Source organism: Mesoplodon mirus, assembly GCF_964341445.2.
Source record: "Mesoplodon mirus genome assembly, chromosome: 1".
NCBI lineage: Eukaryota > Metazoa > Chordata > Mammalia > Artiodactyla > Ziphiidae > Mesoplodon > Mesoplodon mirus.
This window is the reverse complement of record NC_138976.1, coordinates 35,034,281-35,055,484: the sequence shown is the minus strand read 5'-3', so window position 1 is coordinate 35,055,484 and position 21,204 is coordinate 35,034,281. Positions and strand designations below refer to the sequence as shown.

Sequence of the window (21,204 nt, the reverse complement as noted above, 5' to 3'; positions counted from 1 at the left end):
GAGGAGAAGCCTTAAAGACACCACTTCAACCAAGTGATCAAAGTAAACATCCCCAGTAATGGGACAAAATGACACCCTTCTCCACCTGACAGGATGCTGTGAGAAGAGTAAGCATCACTTCTGTGCTATTCCTGCCAAAGATGCATAACCTGTGTTAGTCATAAGGAAGCATCAGGCCAATTCAGATTGAGGGACACTCTATGAAATAAATGACCTATAATCTTCCAAGGTGTCAAGGTCATGAAAGTCAAGGGAAGTGTGAGGAACTGTTCCAGACAAAAGAGACATGACAACCAAGTGCAACTCTTGATTCCGAACTGGGCCTTTTTCCTACACAGGATATTATTAGAAAGCTTGAGTGTGGTCTGAGGATTGTACAGTAATAACATATCAAAGTTAATTTCCCAATTTTGATAGTTGTATTGTGGTTTTATGGAAGAATGGCCTTGTAGGAAATATCATACACATTAGACAGTGATAGGACATCGGGTTTGCAAATTACTCTCAAATAGCTCAGGAAATAAGAGGTCTTGGCAGTATTTCCAACTTTTTTGTGAGTTTATGATTGTTTCATCTGTTAAATATATACGACTATGCATAAAATATATAAAGTTTGCGATGTTAATAAACTGTAACAATTCCCTTGATAAACAGACAAAATATATCCATTATCTTGTATACAGATATTTATTTTTTAATAATTATACCAGTATAATCTCAGGATTTTTAGTAATTGCTGTCTTTAACCAGAGCAATCAAGTTTTTTCTCTAGACACAGAAAACGTGAAGCAGAAAAGCAAGAACTATATAGCTCTTTTTGTCCACAAGTCTCTTTCTATAAAGAAATTACCTTTTATAATTTAATTCAGTTGAACACATGATTTTGTGATTTTGTAATCTTTTTTAAATTTTTACTGAAATATAGTTGATTTACAATATTGTGTTAGTTTCAGGTGTGCAGGAAAGTGATTCATATATATATATATATATATATATATATATATATATATATATATATATATAAATAATTTTTTTACATTCTCTTCCATATAGGTTATTACAAGATATTGAGTATAGTTCCCTTGATTTTGTAATCTTAAACAAAGTGATTTTAGGTAATCTAACTAGCTAAACTAAGAGAGAATTTAGGAAATTCAAATTAATTAGGCTTTCCATGAAAAAAATTTATCCAAGACTGGCATAGAGGGAAGAGATAAAGTTGTTTTTAAACTAATTTATTAAGTCAATTTAATTTTTAGTCATCTTGATTATGAATATTTCAAAAAGCTGTTTTCCATACCTTTACATTATGATATGTTAAAATCTCCAACATGTTTTAAAGCAAATTTTTCCATTTGATTTTCTAACCTAGTATCCAAGGCTGTAAATGAAACTCACACTTAAGCCTTTTTTTCCTAGGTTACAGCTTTAGCAGAAAAAATTTCTTATATAGTCAACATATTTAAATCATATTTAGAATTTTTAGTTTCTCTTATTTTACATTTATACAAGCACTTAATATATTGAAATTTTTATAGAAGTAAATCAGAAAAGGTATTTGCTCCTGATGGAGCAAAACCTAATGATTTTGAGATCTTATAATCTAACTTATCAACTCTCTCTAGAGGTAGACAAAGTATCTCTATTTGCTCAAAAACTATTTCATATTTATAAACCGGGAATTTTTTATCAACTCTTATACAAGTTAGAGGAGTTTAAGAATTTAAGGTAAAAATACAGGCACTAATATTTATTAAGGATATTGATCAGTTGAAGAATAAAAACGTGTAATTAATCACCATTTGTTCCTCTTGGGAAACACAGTGTTGAAAATCTGTGTAATTTTGTGATTTTTCCCTCTGAATTTACCAAAATAGTCTTTCTCTTTTTTTTCTAGGTCCATTATATTTTCTTTTCTTTTTTTTAACAATAGTGATAATCTCCTTTCTTTTGCCTTATTTTATAAATCCTGAAGAAAGTAATTTTGGCATTATTCAATTGTTAAGAAAAACAAAAGCAGACAGTTGAATACTAGGGATTCAGCTTCCTTTTAATTGTGGTGCAGGAATTTTAACTTAGCAGATATTGGCACAATTGGGACCACAATAAATGCACATGAAAAATTACCAGAATTCTGAAAGAAGAAAAAAGGCTCTGAGCTTGAGGGTCAGAGGAAGCCAAATTGACACAAACCGAAATACATAAACAGAGAGAATCTAGGAAGAAAAACACCAAAAACTTTTCAACCTTGCATTCAAGTGCCAGGAACAATCAGAATCCTCAGGCATACAACCAAAAAAAGGTCATAGAAATCAGATTACAGATTCTTATCAACTGCCACTTGACAGAAATCACTTAATGGCCAGGCCACAGAATTAAAACCCAGATGCCACCACTGCTGTCACCAGGGTAGATTCAACCCACCCTCTTCAACTAGAGCAAGAACCAGAAGCAGAAACAAATGTGACCAAGAATCAGTTTAGTGTGTGAGAGCCAGAGAACCCAATCGCCACATAAGCATTATGACAGGAGCCAAGAGGAGATGAGCCAAGGACCCAAGGGGTCCAGGACCAGAAAAGATCCAGGTTCGCTTTAACCTACACATTCACAGTGGAGCCTTCAGAATAAGAGTCAAAGAATAACTCAAAGACATGTGGTAAAATTATTAGCATACTATTTAATTATGCACAAGGGAAAACAATACATTAATTTCCTCTAAAAATAAAATAAAATAATACAAAATAAAATGACTTAAATATGAGAAAGAGAACTAGAGGAGACAAAAAAACCAAGCCACTTTGATTTCTTGCTTCGGTAAAACGCTGACCAGCCGGCAGCCAGCAAAAAGGCCTGTCAGGGGATTTTTGCCCTCAGGCAGCCAAATGGGTCATCAAAGGAAGCCATTTCAATTATTTGCTTATTCTGCAGAAGACCTGGGGGGTTAACTTGGACACATACAAAACAGGCAGTCTCTGCATTACGTCCTGCAGCGTACTCTTTGCCAGCACCCCCAACTTTAGGTCTGCACCATTTTCTTATACGAATTGTTCACTGATAATCGAAAAGGTAAATTAAAAGAAGTCAAAGCAATTCAGATTTCAAAAGAAACTGAAGAAAAAAAAAAGCATCTCTACTACTGTAGGTGCAGGAAGCCTTGATTGGTCTTGCTTTCCCCCATCAAGACTCTGCCTCACCACCCACTACTTCACCTTGCTCTCCACGGTTAACCATCTTGCCATCCTGTTGTTTTTCTTCCAAGCACACAAGGTGTGCTTGTGGTGGCTACTGTTCAAGTGACCAACTTGCTCTGGGTTTCCTGGGACTTTCTGATTTAGCACTGAAAGTCCTGCATCCAGAGAAGCCCCTCAGTTCCAGGCACAGTGGGATAGTTGGTCACCTCAGTACTTTCCCCTTGAATTGTAAGAATTAGGTCCACACTGCAAGGGTAATAAGATCCAAGAAAGCTGCACTTTGAAGAGGTTTCTGGAAGCATCTTGCATTTTCTATCTTTTTTAAATGTGGCAAAACATACATAACATAAAATTTACCATTTTAACCGTTCTCAAGTGTACAGTTCTGTGGCATTAAGTACATTCACATTGCTGCGCAACTATCCATCTCCAGAACTTTTTTATCCTCCCCAACTGAAACTCCATACCCATTAAACACTAACTTCTCTTTCTCCTCCCCCAGCCCTTGGCAACAAGCATCCTATTTTCTGTCTATGAATTTGACTACTCTAGGTACCTCATATAAGTGGAATCACATAATATTTATCCTTTTGTGCTTTTGGTAATTTCTTAAATAATAAACTGAATTTTACCGATTTTCAATTATAATAGCTAAAATAACCAACTGTTGACGGAGCGCTACTAGCAGATGAAATCAATATCCAACTTTTTTTTGGCCCTCTACTCACCTTAAAAAATTTATTTAGTGAATGAATGAATGAATGGTTTCCCTACCTCTGCCTCAAAACTTGGGCAGGCCCCAGGACTTTTGCTGGTCACTCTTAAGGAATAAGCAGTTGGTCACTTTCAGTAACAAACAAAAATCTCAACTCCAAAATCAGGGCACATTTGATGTCTTATCAGAAATCCTGCCATCTTCTTACTCATTTGGGGGGTGCTTTCTGTTTGTATGTTGATACCCACTTGGCCTCTTGGTAAGACTGAAATCCCTTGTAGCATGCACACATTGAGGAAAGAAGAAAGCAAACAGTCCATCATCTCAAATCATTAGCAAATCTAATCTAAAAGACATTGAGCAAAGGCATTTGATGGGAGGCCAGTTGGAGTCCATCTACCTCCATACCTAGCCTCTTCCTTTAACTTTAAAATACCAGAGACTTTGGACCTGAAAGCTGGAATTTCCTTGCACTTATTACATACTGTAATATTAATTTTTATACCAAAAAATTATAGGTTCACTGTTAACAGGTAGAATACTACACAGGTATAAAAAATTAAGTTAATAATTTCCCACACCAATCTCATCTCCAATTCCCCAAAGGGGGAAAAAATATTAACAGGGTAGAGTCTATCTTCACCTCTTTTTCCTCATAAAAATATTGCAGCATAGTATTTCATAAAAATCATTAAAATTTTGCATCATAAAAATATTATATATCTATGTACATATAGATAGATGTTATATTATAGTAATTATATTATATTCTTATCTTGTATCTTGCTCTTTTTTCCTAAGCAGATCATAGACTTCCCCCTCTGAGTCTTTGTAATTCCAAACTTCGGTTTGTTTTCCTCAAGAGAGAACAACAGTGGCTACTCAGGGTGTGATTTAAAGGCATAAATATAGAGGAGACATTGTCTGGTTGTCCCAAGCTGGCTTTGTCTAGCTGTGAAAGGCTGCTGACTTTCACTCATAAAGCATAGGTGACTATGTTCTTGAATCAAAGAAAAGAAAGGAAGTGAATGAATGCTCCTTCGATGGAGGAGATGAATGACCGAATTAAGTAGCCAGTTGGTTTAATTACAGCTTTCAGTTTTCCCTCATTTAATAAGCATTGCAACCATTCCACCTCTGGTCAAAAATAACAAGTAGGTGGTATTGTGTTTGTGATTATGTATCTGACATCTATGAAGGGAAAAACAAATAGTAAATTCATTCTCTGGATTTTTCTTCTTATGGTTTACATGTGATCTACCTATTTTGCTGAAGTCTCACCATTTCTAAACGGTGTTTTTTAGACCTTCAGCATCTGTAATGTGAGGAATGCTAAGTGCAAATGCAGATTCCTAGGCCATGTTTTGACCTCTCCTGGATCAAAATATATGCAAATAGAATATGTATCAAAAAAATTTCCACAGGTGATTCTAGCATACACTAACTTGCTTGAAAACTACCCCTAGGCCTCATCACAGGCTCAGAGATTTGCTGATCTCATCTTTTAGAAGACTCTAATCATCTCCTCTAGACTTCAGATACCTAGCATCCCCCCACCTCCTCCCCTTTTCTGTCCACCACCCCCAAGCATGTTATGAAAACAGGAAGCTTGCATACTCTGGGTCCAGCTCAATGCAGGCAGGCTCTGAATAGCCCCTGGGTCCCCAGAAGAACATGAAGAAGGAGCTGCTGATTTGATTGGGCCTAAGAATTGCCCTTGACTCTTTGCGTTCAGACCTAGGAAATAGTAGTTCCAAATCTGCTGGGACCCTAACAAGCATTAGAGATAAAATGTTTTCTATCTCTAGGAGAGGCTAGAGCAGCATGCAAACACCTTTGTGGATGCTAAGAAGAAAGCCAAGAAGGGAAAGAAGAGCGAGGATTAATAAAGGTAGTGACTGCCTTTTGCATCTTGTCATTCTCAATACCAATAGTCAATGACAGTTCTCGAATGAGTATAGGTCAACATGTGAATGAGTGATTGGATGAATTTGTTTCATACTTTTTGGTGACCGAAAACAATAGCAACAACAATTTCCTAATCCCTGAGACTACTGCCCCCTTGAAAAAGACACGTGGGTGCTTCATATTGGTTTACAGTCAGAATGTCATCTGTAACTTTTAGTAATGTCTACAAGGAACACTGGTGGGAACCGATTCAGTAGGCTTTAAAACTCCAGAGAGTAAAGCACGGAATTCCCTGGAAATGCTTTGTCATGAAGACACTGCTAGGAAGCAGCTCTGGAGCTGTGTGGGTGCCTGATTCAGAGCCTCAAAAACATAAAAGAGAAATAGTAAAACTGAGAAAAGCCAAGATCAGAAAGCTGCCTTGAGCCAACACATTACTGCCCACCTGCTAAGTTCTAGGCTATTCTGCCCAAGGACCCTGAGCTCTTTCCAGGTTCTAATTTGACCAGGCATTTATTAGGTTATAATAAAAGGAGGAATGAAAGAAAACAGATTCTTTGGAGAGAATGGAAAACAACATTTCATGGGAAAAATGAGAAAATTAGCCAGAATAAAGACATAAATTAGCCACCAAGACATCATAGTTTCTTCAAAGATACAATTCGCCTGCTGAACCTATCCACAAATATTTTTGAAACTCAGAAACATGCAGCACATTCTCTATAAGAGGATATACTGTGACTCGCTCAACCAGGGAACCTGTCCTGCTGGTGGACTGACACTATGATAGCTCCCAGGAATGTTACCAGGAGTGTTCACCTCCTGGTATTCACACTGTGTAATCCCCTCCCCTTGACAGTGAGAAGGCCAACAGAATACAGCAGAAGTGATGGGATGTCACCTCCATAATTATGTTATAATCTCTGTCTTGCTAGACTTTCCATATTGCTTTTTCTGCTTGCATACTTTGATGAAAAAAGTGGCCACGTTGGAGAGGTCCACATGGCAAAGAATGGAGAGCAATCACCAGCCAATAGCTAGGAAGGACCTGCAACCCTCAGTCAAACAGTCCTCTGGGAATTGAATTCTGCCAGCAACCTGGATGAGCTTAGAAGTGGATCCTTCCCAGCTGAGCTTTCATATGAGACCACAGCTTCAGCTGGCAACTTTATTTCAGTCTTGTGAGGAACCCTAAAACAAAGGAATCAGCTAAGCTATGCCACACTATTGACCACAGAAACTGTGAGTTAATAAATGTATATCATTTTAAATTTGGGGTAATTTGTTACACAGCAACAGATAACTAATGCAATCCTGATCCAAGCTGAGATATCGAGGAAAGAGTGTCTGGTTTTCACAGTTCTGAACAATTACTCTTGCTGCCCTTGCTTTGCTGGAGTCTGTGAAATAAGACACACTCTTCCAAGCTGCCTGTATCCAGCACATACACGACAACCTCTGCAGCGAGGGGAGTAGGGGGAGGGGCGTGCTCTGAGAGGTGCCAAATGGGGAAGTCATTTAGTCCATGAAAAGATACTTACTGATTTGTTAAAACAGAAACTGGTATTAGCTTGTGTTCTAAAGAGCTTTTAAATCTCAGAGAAGAGGATGATAAATTGAGTGCTACGTCCACATTTTCAATCAAAGGCTTTAGTTGTAAGTAATTCCACATGCTGTAACCATCAGCAGTATGCAAGGAAGCTGCCACATGAAATAAACCTTCATTTGCCTGAAGCCAGAATTTATATTTTCTTTAAGATGAGATTCACATCAACACACACACACACACACACACGTGTGCGTGCGTGCGACTTTTTGTGGGAGGATGGACTAACTGAACTCACTTTTCAATTGCATCAGCTTCTTTTTTAATGTAGTGATGAATGGATTCAATTAGATGAAAACCATACTTGTGGTTGACATATCAGGAGTGTTATTTCTTCCCACAGATTTCATCATGCACAATGACTAAAGGCACTGCCTTTCTTTGCTGTCTTTCCAGGTTACACTTATAGGCAGCTCTTTTGACCAAAGAGTGTAGATGATTCTTAACGTGACAATGGCATAAAGGAAAAGAGAAATCCTCTGGGACACTGGTCAAGAGACAACAGGTTCTTTACTCTCTTTTTACTCTTCAGGTCTCCCTGGACTCAGCTGACCAATAGAGTATAAGACCTGAGTCACACAGGGCTTCTCTTTGTTGAGTTTGTATATACCCTCAATGCAAAGTTCGGGGGTCTACAAGGCCATCTTTACCTCTGTTATCAACTGCAAGTTAGAGAGCCCCCAAGATCACCCTCGAGTTTGATAATGTGCTGGAAGGACTCACAAAACCCACTGAAAGCTGCTGTACTCACAGTTACAGTTTATGACAGCACAGGGACACAGATTAAAAGCAGCTAAGGGAAGAGGTACACAGAGAAGGGTCCAGGAGAGTCCCAAGCATGGGACCTCTAGCACAGGACTCTAGTGGAGTTATGCAGACACTGTTTATTTCTCACAGGTACAATGTGTGACAATATGCATGAGCTACTGCCATCCAGACAAGCTCACATGAACCTTGGTGTCTATAGAGGTTTTATTGGGGCTCAGTCACATAGATATGGCTGACTGCCCATGTGGACAACCTTAGTCTCCAGAGGTCAAGTTCACGCCTCATGACTGAAGGACCCTACTATAAATCACACTGCTAGCATAGACTATCTGGCATGGCCAAAGGTCCCTAGGTTAAACAAATCAGGCAGGACATTCCAAGGTCTTAGAGGTTACCTCCCAGAAGCCAAGGGCAAAGGCCAGGCCTCTCTGGGGGAAAGGTTAATCCTTTACTGCATACCATACCAAAGCCTATGCAGACTTTCCCGTTCCACTTGGCAGAATTTCCCTGCAACAGCAATCTGAACTTACACCTCCCCTAATCTCTTCCGTCCTCAAGAATGGCACCAACAACCGCCCAGGGGATCAAGCCACAACCACCCTAATCCATGGAGTGTTTCTGGTGAGCGCAGACGGGTAGGTGAGGGTAGCGCGGGCTACCGGGGACTGCCGGGTGCCGCCGGGATGCTGAACCCCGGCCCTCCTCCCCTGAGTAGGACCCCAAGCGAGCCCCGCCCGACCCCTGAGCCTCCAGCCATGGCTTCTCTGCTCGCGAAGTATGCTTACCTGCAGAGCCTGGCCAAGAAGATCTGCTCCCAGCCCAGGCCCGAGCCGCAGAAGCGCAAGTCGGCTGGCAAAACTCGAGTCTTAGAAGCTGCTGGGCTCCTAAAAAAGGAGAGGAAGAAAGCACTGAAGAAATCCCAGGAACGGGAGGAGAAGGCTGCCGAGGCCAAGGCCCGGGCCCCTGCGGAGAGTCTCAGGTCAGGAAGCCGGTGGCAGCCGACGAGGAGGAGGAGGCCTCCAGCTCCACTGGGGCCCCTGCGGCTGGCCTGGACAAAGAGCCTCTTTACTTGCCTTGGACGTTCTGCGGCAGCGCCTGCCTGAAAAGATACTGGAGGCGCGGGGCCAGGGCAGCGCCAAGGAGCTGTCTACCGCCGTTTTGGAGAAAAGACGTCGGAGGAAGTGGAGGAAGCAGGAGCGCGACCGGAAGAAGCAGCAGCGAGGGCGCTGAGGGCAAAGCGGAAGGCGCCCGAAGCCCCTGAGGGCGCGGAAGACGCTGAGCGGCCCCTGAGGCGCCCCGCGAGGAGGCGCAAGGCCGGCCGGGGCTGCTCTTCAACAAGGTGGAGGTGACCGAAGAGAAGCCGTCCCGCAAGGCGCAGCGCAGGAAGGAGAAGAGGCAGAAGGGGAAGGGCAACCTGACGCCGCTAACAGGCAGGGCCTAGGCAGCAGCTGAGGCGCCTGCGAGCGCAGCGGGCCCGGCTGGAGGAGCTGCGGGCCGCGGACGCGGGCCAGGCCCGGGAGCTCGAGGCAAAGATGCAGTGGGTAAACCTACTGGACAAGGCCGAGGGCGTGAATATCCGCGACGACGAGCACCTTCTGCAGGAGGCCCCGAAGCACAAGAAGAGGCGGGGCGCAGCGCCAGCGCACGTGGGAGAAGCGCACAGCGCGTGTGGCGGAGAAGACGCAACAACTGCAGGACCCGTGGCGGCAGAACTCGCGCGAGAACAAGGAGGCCGAGACTGAGCGGCGCCTGGAGAAGACCCGCAAGAGGGGCCGCATCCTGCCCCAGGACCTGGAGCCGGCTAGCCTGGCCTGAGGGCCCAACTGCCCGACCTCGAACCCGGCAGGCTCAGGGTCCCAGCAGAAATCGGACGCTGCCCCCCTGTCCTCACCGACTTTTCGGGGCCCAGGCCGCACGTGCAGAAGAGCCTTCAGATCCGGGGAAGGGGTGACCCAGATCCGGGCTCCAGCCCCCTCTGGTGAGGCCAGAACGCTCCCTGAGAATTCCGGGGTGGGGGACGAGGGAGTGGTGAGGAGGGAGTGGAATGGGGAGGGGCTGGGTCTTCACTGGCCCCCTCCTCCTCTCCCGAGTTCACAGGAGCAGGAAGGGAATGGCTTCTGTGGCTGCTGTGTCAGCCCCAAACTCTCTTGGAAAGGACAAAAACCAACTCCCATAGCCAGAGCTGAAGGCGGAATCGACAGGCTTGGTAACTGGGGGAAGGCGGGGCCATCCTCAGGCTGCCTGGAATTGAATTATTCTAAATTTATTTGTAAGATGGATAAAGATTATCATTTAAGATAAACATGCACATTAAAAATCCTAAAATAACCACTAGAAGATAGAAACAGTGTTACTAAACTAGAAGGAAGAAAAATGTAGTGGGGTGGACAGTGTCAGTTTAGGAGGAGGTGGGAGAGAAAGTAAAACCTAAAACTAAGCCGGGTGAATGGAGGATACACAGAGGCAGAGTTAAGTCCAACGCCACAGGCAGCCAGACCGAATGCACGTCGACAAAACTCAGATGAATTTTATGGTATGTGGATTATATTTCCAAAAAACTGTTAATAAAATTCTTTTGACTAAACTCCAGTTAAGAAGCAGATGGTAACCAAAAGGAAGCTGGTGTTGGCTGTATTATAAGATGAAGTCGACTTTAAGATAAAAGGCACTGCTAAGGAGGACTATCACCACGTAATGAAAAGGGGTTCAAATCACCTGGAAGGTAGAACAGTCGTGCACCAGGAACATAGCTTCAAATCTGTCTAGCAGAAACTGACACAACTACAAGGAGAAATCAATTCACAAACCAAAGTGGGAGATCTTTAACATCTCTGTTAGGAATTGATAAACCAAGCAGACAAAATCAGATGGATATGGAAGGTTTGGATGAGAGTATTTATAAGCTTGATCTGTTGGACACACAGAACAGTGCATCTGAAAACAGTATGTACTCCAAGCACACATGGAACAGTGGTGAAAACCAGCCATCTCCTAGTCCATAAAGCAAGTCATGTTTCAAAGCGTCAGTGTCATACAAAGTATATGATCTGGCCACAGAACAATGAAAAAACTTAAGAGGTAATTGTTAAAGTTTCCTGTCTGGAAGCTTAGAAACACACTTCTAAATTACCTGTGAGTCAAAGAATCATCCCTAATGGATGTTAGCGAATATTTAGAACTGAAAGATAATGAAAATGCTATGCGGCACAACCCTTTCACAATGACATCCAATGCACTTAGCAATAGCTATTATTTTTCTGGTTTGTTTGTTTGTTTGTTCCCTGCCTCCCACCCATAAAAATATAATCTCCATGCAAGCAGGCACCAGTCTGCCTTTTTCATACCTGTATTACCTGCTCTTAGAAGAGAGTCTAACACATAGTAGGTACTCAATAAATATTTGCCTGACAAGTGAACGTATGCCCTTTTCTTGAAAGTCAACTCGTAACCACTGGTTTATTCAACAAGTATATGAGCCCCTTCTCTACGAAAGGCCAGACACAGGTGAGTCTAGGCAAAGCCCACCCTCGAGAGCATAAAAGAGCCTAACAGTAGTATCAGTAGAATAAATAACGTTCATCTTTGTACCTTCCACAGCATCGAGACAGTCTTGGAGCTCATTAAAGAGTAAAAGGACAAAAGAGGACTCTGCTAAAATGGTATTAGAAATTCAGAGGGAGAAAAGAGTTCTTAAAAATGAAAGGATCCTGGGCTTCCCTGGTGGCGCAGTGGTTGGGAGTCCGCCTGCCGACGCAGGAGACATGGGTTCGTGCCCCGGTCCGGGAAGATCCCACATGCCGCAGAGCGGCTGGGACTGTGAGCCATGGCCGCTGAGCCTGCGCGTCCAGAGCCTGTGCTCTGCAATGTGTGAGGCCACAACAGTGAGAGGCCCGCGTACTGAAAAAAAAAAAAAAAAAAAAATGAAAGGATCCCACCTGAAGCTTAACACAATATTGCAAATCAACTATACTTCAATAAAAAAAATTTTTTTAATGAAAGGATCAGGAAAGATTTCACATAGGATTTGTGATGATGGGAAATGAGGCTCGTCATTCTAAGTAATGGGAGAAGTACAAATAAGGCACAGAGGTAGGAAGGGATACCTTCTGGGCAAGATTAAGTAGTTCCATTTGGAAGAAGTATAGGGTGTATAAAGAGGAATTCTAGGAGATAAAGCTGGGAAGGTTGGGATCAAAATTGATATAAGTCCCTATAATTACAACTCTAGACAACGTGAAGCCTCTGAACGTTTTTGAAAAAGGACTTACCATGACTGAAACCGTGCCTTAAAAGGGTTGAACTCAGGCAGGATCAGCTTCATGAATATGCAGACTCTGGCTTCACCGAGGACCCTGAGCACAGAAGGGCCCTGTGCTTGGTGTAATGTCCTGCTGCCATGGTGTTGAAAGTTTAAGTAATTTTGAATAAGGGGTCCTGCATTTTTCATCTTGCACTGGGACCTTCAAACTATGTGGCTGGTCCTGAGGTCAGGAGAGAGTGATTATGAATGATTAAAATAAGGGGGAGTCAGGAGGCAAGGAGACCAGATAAGAAATCATAATAATAGTTCAAGGAAAAGCTAATGAGGACATGAGGTGGGGAAGCCTTCCTACTCTTAGTAGATACTCTAAGTATTTAGAGGTAATAAAGAAACTTGGGTCATAGTTTGGGTCACAGACCCAAAGATATTCTTCGAAACTCTCAGCTCCAAACTACACAGAATGATTCTTAATATGTAAGTCAGGAGGAAGTTGAAAGTTTATAGGAAGCCGTTGGAAGTTTTTGAGCAGGGATTTTATATAAGATTTATTTAACAAATATTTATTGAACACCTGCTATGTCCCAGGCATAGTGGTAGAATTAGAAACCTACTGGGTGCCAGAGATTAGTGCTACCAAACGAAAGCTCACTGCCCAAGGCACACAGAAGCCAATACTCTGGCATCGGCTTTTGAGAAAAGAAAGAGCTTTATTGCGAGGTCGACCTGCAGAGCTCCAATCTGTCTCCCAGATCCAAGGTTCAGGGCAAAATTTAAGGAATTAGGAGAATTTCAAACCTGGAAGCTGACTGGCTAATCTTGAATCAGTCCATATATGGTAATCAAGCTACTCTTGCTGCTGGAAGCTGGATTTTCCTCACTGAAGGAGTTCTTGCTTTGTAAAGAGCTCTGGTGGCAACATTTCTATTCTCTGAATTCCATAGACTGAAGATCCTTGGTTCCGGGGTCATCCTGGAGACACAGGTTTCCATGTTGCACATGCGCAGTGATGTCTCTGCAAAATACCTTCAGGTTTCATTAATCAACAGCCTGTTGTGTTTTTTTTTTTGATTTTTTGGTTTTTTGGTTTTTTGGGGGGGAGGTTGCCAACCTTTTATTTTTCTTTTTTAACATCTTTATTGGAGTATAATTGCTTTACAATGGTGTGTTAGTTTCTGCTTTATAACAAACTGAATCAGTTATACATATACGTATGTTCCCATATCTCTTCCCTCTTGTGTCTCCCTCCCTCCCACTCTCCCTATCCCACCCCTCTAGGTGGTCACAAAGCACCAAGCTGATCTCCCTGTGCTATGCGGCTGCTTCCCACTAGCTATCTACCTTACGTTTGGTAGTGTATATATGTCCATGCCACTCTCTCACTTTGTCACAGCTTACCCTTCTCCCTCCCCATATCCTCAAGTCCATTCTCTAGTAGGTCTGTGTCTTTATTCCCATCTTACCCCTAGGTTCTTCATGACCTTTTTTTTTTTCTTAGATTCCATATATATGTGTTTAGCATACGGTATTTCTTTTTCTCTTTCTGACTTACTTCACTCTGTATGACAGACTCTAGATCCATCCACCTCACTACAAATAACTCAATTTTGTTTCTTTTTATGGCTGAGTAATATTCCATTGTATATATGTGCCACATCTTCTTTATCCATTCATCTGTTGATGGACACTTAGGTTGCTTCCATGTCCTGGCTATTGTAAATAGAGCTGCAATGAACATTTTGGTACATGACTCTTTTTCAATTATGGTTTTCTCAGGGTATATGCCCAGTAGTGGTATTGCTGGGTCGTATGGTAATTCTATTTTTAGTTTTTTAAGGAACCTCCATACTGTTCTCCATAGTGAAGAGCCTGTTTTTAAAAAGCAAAATCATTTTAAGCTGGTCCATGTTTTACATGCTATTTCATAACTGTCCCTGCCATAAACACTGCCAGAGTAGGAAGAATTTTGTATGCAGATATTTTTCAGTTATGGTCACCACATAATTTGATCACTGTATAAAGTGTTACACTGAAAGAAAATGTAATGGTTTGCGGGGAGGAAATGGGAAAGCATCTTTCTGCTCTTAAGAAGGCTCCGAGGACATTTCAGGAAGAACCTGGGGTGGTAGGTGAAGAACTGGCTCCAAAATGAGCTTAAACCTCATGTCAAGCAATGCACCATTTCAAAATGCAGTGCTAGCTTCCGGGATTTTCGAATCAGATCAGCAAATCTCCATTACAAAGAACAACTGCAGATTTTCTTTTCTAAGACTAAATGCCTCACCAATACATTCTAACTGGCTTTTTCTTTGGTTTATTCTGCTTACCCCAAGTCAGCGTTCAAGGCTGTTGGTTTATATAACCTGGAAAACAAATCTAATGGAAACCATTAGGTTGTCATCAAGGGAGAGCTGGATAAGAAGCTCTTGAACTTGTTTCACCCTCTCAAAAGGCAGGACTTATTTTTCTTACCATGAAAACAGTAGATTGGGGAGAAAGCAGAGAGCGATGCAAACACAGACATGGCTGCTCTCTGAGATTTTTCCTCTCCTCAGAAAGCAAAGTGAACACGCATGGCTCTTGGTACTGTTCACCTGCTTTGTTCCTTCCTGTCCTCTTCCCTTATGGGAAGAAAGTCTTTTAACATAATCATGCATCACAATTAAGGCTTTCAGGGTAATGGGTATTAGCAAGAGAGAGGTGAATCTGTCTGGTAGGTGCCTCTTCTGAGGAATACAAAGATCCACTGTTATTTTCCCAAGATGCAGTGACCTCAGACCAAAGGGGCACAGAGTGTCCTGGGCTTGGCCAACCATGGTAGCAGCTGGTTGGAACCAGAACCTTGGGAGGTGGAGTGGGAGGTCGGGGAGAAGGCAGAGGAGCAGAGAAGGAAGAAGTGGGGGAAACTTGGAAGGGCTCTCTGGGCTCCAACCCAACGTGTAATGTACGTATGTTACACCTTTGGTTAACCCCCTGGGATGACAGGAATTGGTTCTGAGGGAGACCCAGGCCTTCCTGGCACAGAGCTGGTCCTACATGCCCCTATAACTGTGGCTCTGCAGAGCATCATGACCCCCAGTTATACAAATTTCATAACAGGAAGTCTTCCCAGCCTCTAGGTCTTTACATATGCTATTCCTCTGTCCCCAATTCTCTTGCTCTGTATTGACAGCCATTGAATCATCCTTAAGACCCAAATGGCACTTTATCTCCTCTTGGGAGCTTTCCCTGACCTCTAGAGACAGCGAGGCTCCCCTGCTCTAAGCTGCCAGGATACCTCATTGCACTTCCTGGGCATCTCTAACATGTTGTACAGTCACCGTTGCCTGTATAATTGTCTCCTTCACTAGACTGTGAATTGCTCAAAGGCAGACTGGGTCTCGTTAATCTTACATCCATACTAGCTAGGTAGCTAACACAGTGCATAACAGGTATTTAATTAGTGTTTAGTGAATGAAAAAAAAAAAGCCAAGAATAAAGGATCAGTTTTTGTGAGGCAAATGTGCTACCCACTTGGCCAGATGTGCCCAGTGAAGGGAGCCTTTGAGGGACCTAAAAGTCATACATTCCACAGTGTCCTGTGAAATTCAAGATAAAGGAAGCCACCCTGCTGAACCTAAGAGCATATCTGGTCGATTCTCCCCTCTAGGGAGCCCCAAGGAAGGAAGGTCATTATGAACTGCCATGAAAAATGGGAATCATGTCGAATGGGTTCATTTGACTGCCCAGGAAATCTTATCATCCAGTCGCAATCTATAGTATTAGAGTTTTGTGTGCTCTTTTCTGATGATCAATTTTCTACCTGTCAACTCAGAAAGGGCCGGCAAAAGGCAGAGATAATCCTTCTTGGTCTGACTGGAAGTATTCCCACAAGTGTCTAAAGACAAAATAACCTATGCATCTAGACTCGTAGTTACATGAAGGTAACTATTGGGAAGTTGTGCCAGGTGCTGCCTTGGCATGGCCTTTTCTCCAGTGCCTTATACATTAATTTTAAAAGGTTCTTGACATTTCGGTAGAACTGATATAATCATTTTCAGAGAAAGGTGCCTGTCCTCAGAATGGGTGTATTTTATTTTTGATCTAAGTGATATGAGTTAGAATTATTATTCTACCCAAAAAGACACGGCAATAAGCTGAACAATGTTTATCTATAAAACTTTTTTCACATTTCAAAATATTTTCATATCTAGTATCTCCTTGACATTCACCAATAATCCTATGCAAGTAGCCCGACCAGGGGGTTATTACTTAAACATCAAGAAAAGGGAACTGGACTCAGAAGGCATAGGGACTCATCCAAAAGTACCAGGCAGTAAGTGGCAGATTTAGTCTCTAGATTCCAAACCCCTAATAAAAGTTTACCTGGTTTATGGGCTTCCCTGGTGGTGCAGTGGTTAAGAATCCACCTGCCAATGCAGGCGACATGGGTTCAAGCCCTGGTCCAGGAAGTTCCCACGTGCCGTGGAGCAACTAAGCCCGTGCGCCACAACTACTGAGCCTGTGCTCTAGAGCCTGCGAGCCACAACTACGGAAGCCCGCGTGCCACAACTACTGAAGCCCACGCACCTAGAACCCGTGCTCTGCAACAAGAGAAGCCACCACAATGATAAGCCCGCGCACCGCAACGAAGAGCAGCCCCCACTTGCCACAACTAGAGAAAGCCCACGTGCAGCAACAGAGACCCAACGCAGCCAAAAATAAATAAATTAAATAAATTAATTAATTTTAAAAAAAGGTCCCCTGGTTTTTGCCTAAAAGATAAATGCTGACATTTCCAGATAATATTAATGTGTAGCACAAGGATCTAACTCACTGCACCAAATATTTTGGGTTCTCCACATGGTGGGTTTGATTTTTCCTACTCCTTGAAGTGAGGTGTAGCCGAGTGATTCGCTTTGGTGGGCTGAAGTTTTGGAGTCCAGTGCCCAAGTGCAGACACTCTTTCCCTCTGCCATTCAGGTGGTGGCTACACCATCAGTCTTGGTCCCAGAGTAAAGCCAATGAGGAGCAGAGCCCCCAGCTGACACATCATGGACCGAGGCAGGGAATAAACCTTTGTTTAATTGAGGTGTATTGTTACCTCAGCACAACGTGACTTACCCTGCCTGATACACTCCATGCAAGGGCTTACATGCAATGACCTTATGGAAATGACCAAAGAACCATAAGAATGGGGGCAGTTGCATCTCTCTGGAAGTTAAGGAAGTGTGCCATCCATAAGCCGTAAGTTTGGAGAAATTTCAACAAGATAAAATAAGTTTAAGGAAGGATAACAAGGGATGATTCAATACTCCTTTAAATAAATGAGCAACCTAGAAATGTTTACTTTTTCATGCTAAATAGGGACATGGTGAGGAGGCCCCCCTCACCAAAAATAATAATAATAATAATAATACTCCCCAACTTTTGGGTTTGGAGAAAAAAGTACCTTAAATAGTTGCTGGTGGGGCATGCTGTGATAAGCCCTAGCTTTGTTCCAGAAGGTACCGTTCTGCTCTCCCTAAGATAACACACAATATGCACCCACGTGAAGAGCAATCTAGAGCTACCTCCCCAGGTGGAGGTGGTGGCACCTGGTGACTCAAAAATGCTCTGCTGAATCTGATAGAGCACTGAATGACTGGCACAGGGACCCGCCTGTTTTCTAACCAGCATTCATGTGGCCCCTGTACGGAAGATGCTACCTCCTGAAGCAAAACTTTGAAGCATGAAAGCAGAAACATATTTGGCATATCTCTATTGGCTTTTATTTTTTATTTTATTTATTTATTTATTTATATTTATTTATTTATTGGCTGCGTTGGGTCTTCATTGCTGTGCATAGGCTTTCTCTAGTTGTGGTGAACAGGAGCTACTCTTCATTGCAGTGCATGGGCTTCTCATTGCGGTGGCTTCTCCTGTTGTGGAGCACGGGTTCTAGGCACATGGGCTTCAGTAGTTGTGGCACATGGGCTCAGTAGTTGTGGCTTGCGGGTTCTAGAGCACAGGCTCAGTAGTTGTGGCGCACAGGCTTAATGTCTCCGTGGCATGTGAGATCTTCCGGACCAGGGCTTGAACCAGTGTCCCCTGCATTGGCAGGCGGATTCTTAACCACTGCGCCACCAGGGAAGTCCCTCTGTTGGCTTTGTGTGTGTGTGTGTGTGGTACGCAGGCCTCTCACTGTCGTGGCCTCTCCCGCTGCGGAGCACAGGCTCCGGATGCGCAGGCTCAGCGGCCATGGCTCACGGGCCTAGCCGCTCCGCGGCATGTGGGATCTTCCCAGACCGGAGCACGAACCTGTGTCCTCTGCATCGGCAGGCAGACTCTCAACCACTGTGCCACCAGGGAAGCCCCCCTTTGTTGGCTTTTAAATCACAGAGAATAAAAACAGCACTGATACTATGTGAATTGTGAATTCACATTCTGGGTAAAAATGACATCAGAGTGAAAGGGGACACATTCAGACTGAGAGGGTATGCCCACCGCACGGCAAGTGGAGGGGGGATAAGTGGTGGGGTGCCTCAGGTCATGGAAAGGGCAAACAAGGATTTGAAACCAGAAAATCAGGAAGCCATTCTTACCACCCCCATTTAGCAGCTAAGTTACCTTGGCCAAGATTCTTGTTAAAGCTCGGGTTCTTGATCAATAAAGATAATAATCCCTACAACTGAGCACTGCTGTGAAGATAAAACAAGGTCATATGTGGGCAGAAGCACTTTGTAAATTATGAAGTTCTGGTACAAGTGGTAATTGTTTATCTTTGGGCAGGACTGAGCATTATAAAGTCATTTCTTAAACAGCTAGAAGCTGCCTCCTCTATCTCCCTAAGTCTCCTATTTCAGTTCCTCATAGTTAGTTGACATGTTAAATATTTGAGTGATAGGAAAGAAGGAAGGAGGGAGGGAGGGAGGGAGGGAGGGAGGGAGGGCAGGAAAAGATAGAAAAAAGGAAGGAATCCTCAGTTTGCCCATTGGGATCATACAAAATTAGTTTAATTCTTCTCTCAGATAAATATTTACTTAAAAAATGTGTTTCCTACTTTATTCCAAAAAGGATAAAAGGGATCTTACAAGGAAAACTAAAATACAATAAAAGAGCACAAATTTTAAGTAGTGCAGAAGAAAAAAGACTACAAGGAAAGGGATAGGAATGAGCTTGGAGTGAGGCAGTCCTCAGTCTGGCTATGGTGAACCACCTACTGGTTCTAAGCTTTGCAGCATCCAACACAAGAAAAGAAACATGATCATATATACAGTTCCCAACATCCATGAGGCAAAAAACAGAGCTGTCATTCAAGAGAAGTACTGATCTTCTTAGTAGTGAAGATAAGCATTTTTCCAAGAGAACACCATGGAAGGAAAGCATGACACCCTCAGCCTTGCTCTTCAACCAACAGAATAAGAAGCTTCCTAGGGATGGGTCCATGAGGACCCCTATATAGGCTGAAGGCATCAAATCAAGAAGCAATTCAGCAAAGTTAACTTTGCCCGCTGTCAGAACAGTGCAGCCCACCTTCCTGGGTCTCTGGGATCTAGTTTGACTCAAGGATATATGATAGATCATCTAGAAGAAGAAAAAATCAGCATGTCCTTCAAGCAACGATCCCCAATATCATTCAAGTCCCCACAAATGCTTAGCTCTGCCAAAGGGTATGTAAAACAAAGAATGTTTAAATGATCATAAGCACAATCCTATATGACCAAGAACTCTTGGTGCAACATGGAGGAAAAACATGGAACTGTGAATACAAATCTCAAGTTACTTGTCAGATAAAATCAAAACTACAGGATAGAGTTTCCAGTCATGTGAGTGGGACCATTTGACAGAGGTCCCTCTGAGGCTGATGGAGTCAAGGGCACCCATTCCACCTTTATTTCTGCCATAGAGTTTTAGCCACAGGATAAAGCCAAAGATAAAAAGCCTGAAGTTAGAAATATGCAGAGATGAATGCCCTGAAATGCAAATTATTCACAAGCATATGACATAATAAAATATTTTCCCAGAAAAGCGAATGCATAGGTTCCTTACCTTTCTAGAAGAGAAGTCACAGAGAAGAACCCCCCTTCCCCAGAGGAGTGTACCAGAACTGACCAGTGCACCCAGTTTTTTCATGACATAGTTGGCTCACTACATTGATGGTTGGCCCTCCCCTGGGGAACAAGTTGTTCTTGTTCCCCAACTTATATCAAGGCAAGCTTTGTGAGCCAAGAAAAAGCATGTTCATGATTTCCTGATGGGAAATAAAGCTGAAGCTTGTGAAAGATCAGATGGGATGTCATTAAATGGGAGAGACAGCTAAAAAGGAAGCCTCATCTCTAGAGAGAGGAATCAGATCATGAAACTGTCAAGGGGAAGGACTGGGAGCACCATCTTTCAGGGGGGACACAGTGGGGAAAAAAGAATGATAATAAAAATAACTGCTAATCATTAATTGAGCACATTTTCTATGGTAGACACTGAGCGAACCCCTCCTCGTGCATGACCTCAATTAAAGCCAAAATTAACTCTAGGAAGTAGATACTGTACTCTGATTCTCCCCACTTTACAGAGGATGCAGTGGAGGATGACAGAAGTTAAAGCACCCTTTCAGCAGCTGGGTGAGGGGTGCAGGAGGGCAGATGGACTGATAGTGCTGTGACTTTCCTCTGGGGACCATGGCATCCCTCTGCAGAAAACTACAAAAGTCACCAGCAGAGGACTGGTCAGGGTATCTCTTCAAAGAGTTGACAGCATTCACTTCTCCAAGTTAGTTGGATTTAGATTCTGGAGTGCTTTG

The 21,204-nt window shown here is 42.9% G+C and overlaps 1 protein-coding gene and 1 pseudogene across 9 annotated transcripts in view; one reads left to right on the top strand and one right to left on the bottom strand.

The window, feature by feature from the left end:
• The window catches only part of PALM2AKAP2 (PALM2 and AKAP2 fusion), a 628,408-nt gene that overhangs the window by 503,491 nt on the left and 103,713 nt on the right, over positions 1 to 21,204 (bottom strand). For 2 of the 8 annotated variants that reach the window (XM_082627561.1, XM_082627562.1), the window contains exon 1: positions 8,974 to 8,992. The exons of 3 other annotated variants lie outside the window; for them this stretch is intronic. The gene's annotated coding sequence lies outside the window, so the exon portion shown is untranslated. Of the gene's footprint in view, positions 1 to 8,973; positions 9,024 to 21,204 lie in introns of those variants that run through there. 3 more of the 8 variants (XM_082627556.1, XM_082627552.1, XM_082627555.1) reach the window with 3 other exon arrangements.
• Positions 8,944 to 10,003, top strand: LOC309807789 (surfeit locus protein 6-like; annotated as a pseudogene). Its single transcript has one exon. The product of its transcript is annotated as a surfeit locus protein 6-like (transcript).